The following is an 8,418-nucleotide window of genomic DNA, read 5'->3' on the forward strand; positions in this document are numbered from 1 at the left end:
GGTGGCTGCAGGTGGGCCGCAGGAGGCAAAAAAGTGGCGCCGGCACGCCCAGCTGCCCCCCGGGGGGCTGGGTTCGGGGTGAGACTACCGGCGCTATTTTTCTATAAATCCGGCGAAAAGTGATGCTTTGGGGGCATGACTGGGAGGATTTTTTGCCGCCGGTGATAAAAAAGTGGCCTGGGGGGCGTTCCCGGGGGCTCGGCTGGAGATGCCCTTAGCCGCACCCCTGCCTGACCTCCACCATCCCAATCGCCGTTGTCGCCTCTAGATTCGTGACCACTGCACGCGCCACTTCTGGATCTACTCCTCCCACCTCGCCGCCGCCCCCACATTGTGCCCCGCTGCTGAAGCCGAAGACCGTCGCTCCGGCGCATCCGGCAGCCCTCTGCCGTCGCCATGCTGATGAAGCTCGTCGGGCCAAAGGTGACCATTTGTGACCTGCCCAATGAAGCCGAACACCGGCATTGTTGCGGAGGAGAGTGACGCGGGGATGAATTTCCTTTTCTTGCAAACAAAAAAAAAATAGAGAAGGCTCACTGATTCTGGAGTAGGCCTTTTTCATTTTGGTGCATTTAGGCTGCTCATAATGGGAGTATCATAAGTAGTATCATGCATGCCAACTAAGCAATTTTGATGAGGTGACATAGAATTAAATGAAGAAAGAAAGGCTTGAGTATCATATCATGATACCGTATTATATTAAATGATGTGCTACTTTATGTCATGCATGGCAATAAATATAGTCCTCTATGATACCAACTTATGATACTATGCATTAGGGATGTAGTATCATAGACTAGTATCATATGCATGATACTAGTATATGATACTTCCCATTATAACCAGCCTTAAGATTAGGCAACTCCGAGCTCGAGCGGGGGACGCAGCAACCCTGGATGCGGGCTGCGGGCCGAGACTCTCCCTTATTATTTCTTGCTTAGGGCATCTTCAACGCCGACCCGTAAATTCCTCGGGTATATGTTCGTATTTGTGTACAGACGTGGTCCACGGACATGATACGGGACGGAGCCATCCAGCGCTAATTACAAAGTATCCGGCTGGGAGGAGAGAAATAGATGAGGACCATGCATGTGGTGTGCTGTCCGTTTTAGAGGAGATAGAGAATATGGGGACCATGCATGTGCCCAGAGAGAGAAAAGAGGAGGACCATCTGGAGGCTTTTGGTTGGTCAAGTGAATGTCCAGACTCCGGTACATCTCTCCTACTTCTGTCTTCAATTTGCCGAAAAACGGACGTCCATACGGTTTGACCAATACGGGTCTTCATAGGATTGCAAAAGTGAACAAATGTATCCGCCCCGACATATACCGGAGCTTTGCGGATCTCCCTTGAAGATGCCCTTATTATCTTATATACTACTCAGCAAGAAAAATCTGCAACATTTTTTGTCCTTAACTCTGGCATTATGTGTAATTGAAATGTCAGCGAAGTGGAGTGGTTCACAAGCATGGCTAGCCGAGCAAACTACTGTAGTTGACGTTAATTTTGCCGGGCCCGTCAGAGAAACCTAGGAATAGGCAATCAATCAATCAATCAATCGATCGATCGATCATCGCGCCAGCCACACAACTGGCTCCCCCTGATGACAGGACGGACGCAATGGTTTATACTAGTGTAGTTTATAAATATAATTTACTAAAACATCTCACGCATGTGATGCGAAGCAACTTGACATGCGTGGACAATTGGTGCCTCCACACTCCACACTCCACACTCCACAGTCTACTCTGCGAATACTAGATCGCCGCTAGCTCCTTCCTGATGAACAATGCTGATCCTTCACCTTTGCACTCGGCATAGAGCAGGCAACCAGGCCCATCCTGCAGGCAGGTGATCATGTCATGGCCGGCCCAAGCTGCAATCCATCCCGGTTCTCACGCGCCCACGCATGGACCTGTACTACTTTGTCAACCAGGGTGGCGGTGGTAGAAATCCGCATGATGCATTCATCCACGTTGCAATCATATCCCTGTGTGTATGATTTGGGCCGACCTTTTGGGAGTTAGGTTTTGCGCCGACCTTTTGGGAGTTAAGTTTTGGGGTTTGATTCGATTACAGATGCCCTTGTATACATGGAGATGGAGTGAGATCGAGGGAGTAGATCGGAGCAAAGATGGCTTGGAAGTAATTGTCATCGCATCTCAGTGGAGTGGTTCACCTTATCTTCCTTTTTTTTTTGTAAAGATGAATCCTCTTAGGCTTTTTTATACTTTAGTCTTTGCTATACGTTCTATTTGCGATTTCCTTATATCATGCCATGCGACCCTATTAAGCGGGTCCCACTTGTCATTAACAAGCTTAAATCGACCGAATCGGGCGACTAGTGTTATTTGCAAAAAAACTAGCCTCGGAATCAGTGGTTTTTGGCACAATTTTATAGAAGTGTGATTTATACAACACTAGACTTCAATGTCGATGGTTTCTGCAATTCAAGAGAGAGCAGATCGGTGCAAAGATTGGTTGGAACCTACTCCCTCTGTCCGGGTTTATTAGGCCTCTCAACATCACAAGCATGCCCCCTTTTATAAGGCCCCACGTTGGAAAAGTGCATGCATGCAACCATTTCATTGGTTGTATTGAAAGCTATTGTTGTTGGTGCCATGACTGAAAAGTTAATACACTTCATGTGTGCTTTTTCATTGGCTGCATGCATGTGAGAGAGTGCATTGGGAGTGCAATGGAAAAATTAATGTGAGCAAATTACTATGTGTCTTAGTTTAAAAGAAGTTGTCTTTAGGCATAAGGCTAGTCATAGTGGGAGTAACTTAGATAGTAACCTAGCGCACTTCGAGAAACTTTTGCTTATGTGACATGTAGTTAATGAGAAGTGGTAACATAATATGTTACTGTAACATAGCGCTTCCCAAGATAAGATGAGTCTACAAACCATTAAATGAAGTCACATATGACACTACTAGTATGTTACTTTGCATTATGAAGGTGGTAACTTAGACTACTACCTCCGTTTCGGTTTATAAGTCCTACGCGTATACCTAGATTGCCAATTTTATCACCCTAATATAAATTATATGACACAAAAATTATATCGTTGGAAAATAGAACATCTAAAGTTTATATTGTTATATTTTTTGTAATATATGACTTGTATTAGGTTGGTCAAATTGATGACCTAGGAGTACGCGCACGTCCTGTAAACTGAGAGAGAGGTAGTAGTGTCATATGTATGACACTAGTATAAGTTACTCCCCACTATGACTAGCCTAATAAACCCGGACGGAGGAAGTAATTGTCAGCGTCAACGCAGTGGAGTGCTTCACAAGGAAGCCTAGCAAGCTTAAAAAAAGCTAGGCAGTAACTAGTTGGTCTTTTGTCGGATCCATGCACGGCACACCTGATTAATCACGCCATGTCCTAGGAATCAATCAATCAACCAACCAACCAGCGCGTCACACCATTCCACACACAAGTGGCAGTGATCCAGAGTAAGAGTATCTATATCCGGATCCTTCAAACCATCTCTTATATGCCCGTGGGCGTGCATGGTCAGTGTCCGAACAGAAAAGAAGGAAAAAAGTGATCCAACTGGATCTTTTATATCTTTCCTATATGTCCGGCCTGTCCGCGAACCCTCATATCCATCTCAAATATAGGAAGAATATGAGGGCTCACGGACACGCCCGGGTGCGTCCGTCAATTCGTCACATAGGACGCAGCCCCACCTCGGATCACCTTTTCTCTTTCTTCAATCATTCTTTTCTTTCTCTCTCTTTACCTCCATCAATCACGTGCAAGTGACTGGACATATGAAAAAAGAAAGAGAATTATGGCTGCATGAATGAATAAATAATGGCTTAAAACGGACACGTCCGGTCACCGACCGGACCCATCAGTGAACGTTTGAGAGATCGAATTAGAGATACGTGACCTGAAGGTGCTCTAACAACCTAGACCAGATTGCCCACTCACATCACACGCATGTGATCGACACGACGCGAAGCAACCTCACATGCATGCATGAAAAACCGGTGCAGCTGGATCGATCGATGGCCCCTACATTCTACGCACGCGGTCTATGTACAAGGTAGCGCCAGCCAGATCGCCGCTCCTAGCTAGCTAGCTAATGCTCTTGGTATTCCCTTTATAAAGAAATATAAGAACGTCTAGGCCACTACTTTGATATTCACTACTAACACCAGGACTAATCTTGGTCTACACCACTAGCCGCTGCAGTACGCTAGCTAGGACTAATCTTGATCTACGTAGTACACCACCAACCACTGTACTACACTAGCTAGGACTAATCTTGATCTACGCAGTACACCACTAACCACTGTACCAGCACTCACGTACGTACCAGTGCCGAACTGGTCTGGTCCCAGAGCTACTATTGCACTGGTTGTAGAGCGGGCAACCCCTGGCCGGCCGGCTATGAAATCTTGCATGATCATGTCAAGTCATGTCATGCCCGGGCCATGCCGCAATCCACTCCGGTCCTCGCGCGCCGCTGCAACATTCACTCGTGCTTGCTTGGTTTTAACCAGGGTGGGTGGTAGAAATCCGCATGACCCATGCATGCATGCATGCATGCATGCGCCCACGTTGCAATCATGCATCCACACACACACACACGTCCTTTCCACGCATCATTCATTCATTCATTCATTCATTCATAGGAGTGTCCATGTCGGTCAGTGTTAACCCGGCAGGGGTGAACGAATAAAGTCGTAGTAATGCATCATCATCGTGTCGTTTGCGTAGTTACCGACGGTTCAGGTCGACGGAAATGCAACCAGAAATGGCATCCGATCAATGCTTCGATGCTAATCGACCGCATGTACTAGTACCATTGTAGTACGACGCCCATATGGGCACGCACATGTGCACGAATTGCAAAGTGCGTGGGTGCGCGGGCCAAGCCAGGCGGCGGCTGGGTTATTCCCAACTGTCAATGGCGGCAGCTGGGTTAAACTAGTACCAATTGTTCCATTGTGTCCGCTTCAGGTTTGTCCTTGGTGAGTCGAGCATTGGAGTTGCGCCCGGCTCTCTTGTTGCCTACTCCATCCATTCATTCAGGAATTCTTGGAAGACGCACTTTGTCTTCCTTGAAGAGTACACAACATGTTCACTACTCACTATGCAATGCATGCACCAACCCTCCCCGGCCTATGAAGTCTCCAACAAGAAAACTATATATATAACCAGGCAAAGCATCATCCCGATTCTTTTTCTTTTCTGAGAGAGCATAACAAGTGCCAATTTTTTTTGGCTCAGAGCGATCATGTGAGATATAACTATATATGCATGGTCATGCACCCGGCCATGCATGCATCAGCACCAGCATCTTCCATGATTACTTCTGAAACAGTTTCAGGGCAGTACTGTACTGTTGTTGCGTCCAGAGCACCTCCAGCATTTGCACTCCAGAGTCCAGCAACAGTCGCAGAGGGCAGCCAAGCATGCATGCACGTTCGTCTGAATGAATACAATGCATCTGCAAAAACTCAGCTATGACTCCCTGTCGACCAGTCAGTCAGTCCCGTTGTACCCTCGTTTAATCAGAGGGGGCATGGCCAGATGATACACACTGCACTGTGTATAACAGTGCAGTCAGTGCAGGACACATACGCCCATTGATAAGCCTTCAATTTTTGCTGGCCATTTGATTCTTCATTTGTAGTGTAACTGAAAAGAAAAAGACACGGGAAATTTCAACAATAACCAACCACGGTGAAAAAGCGGGGCGAAATCTACCACCCATTAACATTGTATATTAGTGCAAATTATTCAGATATCTATTTGAATAACGATGGGCTCTCCCGCCGATTTCTATTAAAGAAACTGCCGAAGATTACCCAGATACAGGTTATGCCAAAAATCGCCGTGGCTTTGTCGGAAAAATCCAACTAGATTTCCGATTACAATAATATTTCTTGCAATAAACATCCATCGTGACATTGGCTAAGCAGCGTAGGCGCACCGTCAACATTGTATGTACATAATGCTTTAGCCAAAATATTTTGGCGGATTACAGTGGCTAAGGAAAAATGTACTCCAAATACACCAGAGAAAGTTTTTGGGAGATGCACCAAAAAGGCACGTGTAAAAACGAGAGTGACATGTGAGCCCGCTGCTAGATTTTCTCACCAATGGCAAATCAAAGAAATGAAGCATCTCACCGTCAAGAGGAAGGGTGGACAAATATCGTAGGGAGTGCAGCTCATCCGAGATCAAAAATAGTCGTGGCGAAAAGAGAGGTAGAATCTACCACCCATTATCTCTTCTTTTTTGCGGGATACCACCCATTATCTCAACACATACTATTTCAGACATCCTTTTAAGACATAGGCCCTCCTGCTGATTTCTATTAAAGAAACCTTTGAAGATCATCAAGATATGGCTTTGTCAAATATCGCCACGGTGGGATAGCAAAAGTTCAATTGCATTTCCAATTACAACAGTATATACACTTTGAATACATAAAAAGGGTCTTGTGGAATGCGCCAAAACAACACACGTAAACCGAGAGTGACATGCGGGTCCGATTGGATTTTCTCACATATGCCAAAGCAAAGCAACAAAACACCTCAACATTCATGGAGAGAGGGGTGGACAAATATTATTGTCGAGAGCATATCTAATAAGATTTCAACAATAACCACATCGAAAAGAGAGACGGAATCTACCACCCTATATCTCAATTACAGAGTTTATAATAACTTTTCTAAACAATGGGTCATCGATGATTTTTATTAAATAATCTATAAGAAAATAAAGTTATGGCAAATATCTGCAATGCTTTGTAGCAAAAATCCAACGTCATTTTTCAATTATGATAATATATTTTGTAGCGAGCATCTATTGCCATATCTCTACGGTTCAGGCACATCGGTCATCACACATTTGTCTATATGTACATATTGCTTAATCCGAAAGAGTTGACGGGTTAAAGTGGCTATGACTCCATTGACTAGTCAATCCCGTTGTACCTTGGTTTAATCAGAGGAGGGAGCTAGCATAGCCGGATAATATACACTGCACTGTGTATAACACTTTAGCCAGTGCAGAAACGTACACACATTGATAAGCCTTTGGCTTTATTGGCCATTTGATTCATGATGTGTCGCGTACCTGGAGAAAAATAGGTTAAGTTAGAAATTTCAACAATAACCGCGGAGAGAAGAGAGGCAAAATCTACCACTCATTACATCAATGCAGTTCATTCGGATATTCTTTCAAAACAACATGAAGGTTATTGAAAATACAACCACGTCAAATATCGTCATGGTTTGTAGCAAAAATCTAGCGACATTTTTAGTTACAATAATACATCTTGTAGCAAACATCCCTCTGGCGAATCAACATGTGGTTGAGATGGTTAGGTGGACAGTGGTATCCCCAACCCATCAGGGTTCAAATCCTGGTGCTCGCATTATTTCTGGATTTATTTCAGGATTTCGGGCGATGCGCTTTCAGTGGGAGGAGACGTTTCCGTCAAGATGATGTGCCGGCTCAGTCTTTCGGAGGTGTTCATAGGAATGAGTATATGCGTGTGTATATGAGCGCTTGTGTCTGTACTGATGCTAAAAAAAACATTCCTTTGATATCTTAGCGACGTAGGCGCGCAATCGTCACACATTTGTGTCTGTAGGCACATACCATTTCTATCCAAAAGAGCCCACGTGTTAAAGTGACTAAGAAAAATGTGCGCCGAATACATGAATAAATGTTTTGCGAAACAACGCGCCCTTCCGCCGATTTCCATCGAAGAAACCATCAAAGCTTCTACAGATACGGCTATGCCAAATGGCGTCGTTCCTTCGTAGCAAAGAAAATAAAATCCAATAGCACTTGCAATTACGACAATATATCTTGCAATAAACATCCGCCGCGATACCTTAGAGCATGATTAATAGTATAGCCAACTGCTGGCTATAAACCATTGCCATGTCATCTATAGCCCATCTTATAGCCAATATGTACAATAGTTGATTAGAAGAGTGTACTACTTTTTTATTATATGGCCCACCTTTCACTCTCACAAAGTGCCTAGGAGCACGTGCTAGAGCTGGCTCTTCACCAAGAGCCCGCTTTCCTTCTCTCTCTTCTTCTCTTTCCTCCAACTAAGCAAGAATATACTAGTTTATTTCTTATAGCCAGCTGACTCAGCTCTATTGTACTTGCTCTTAGCTGCGGGCGCGCCGTCATGATACACTATGCATACCGCTCTATCTCAAGACAAATCCGACAGCATAAAGCGGGCGACACAAATACGCGCCGAATGCATAAAAAAATGGTTCTGCGTAAACTGAGGGTGACACGTGGGCCCGGGCGGAGTTTCTCACACATGGCAAGGCAAAAACAGCGAGAGGGGGAAGGGGAAGAAGGGTGGACAAATATCATCGTCGTGTCCTACGAGGAGCACGAGATAGAGAGAGA

The sequence above is a fragment of the Triticum dicoccoides genome, chromosome 5A (assembly GCF_002162155.2).
Source record: "Triticum dicoccoides isolate Atlit2015 ecotype Zavitan chromosome 5A, WEW_v2.0, whole genome shotgun sequence".
NCBI lineage: Eukaryota > Viridiplantae > Streptophyta > Magnoliopsida > Poales > Poaceae > Triticum > Triticum dicoccoides.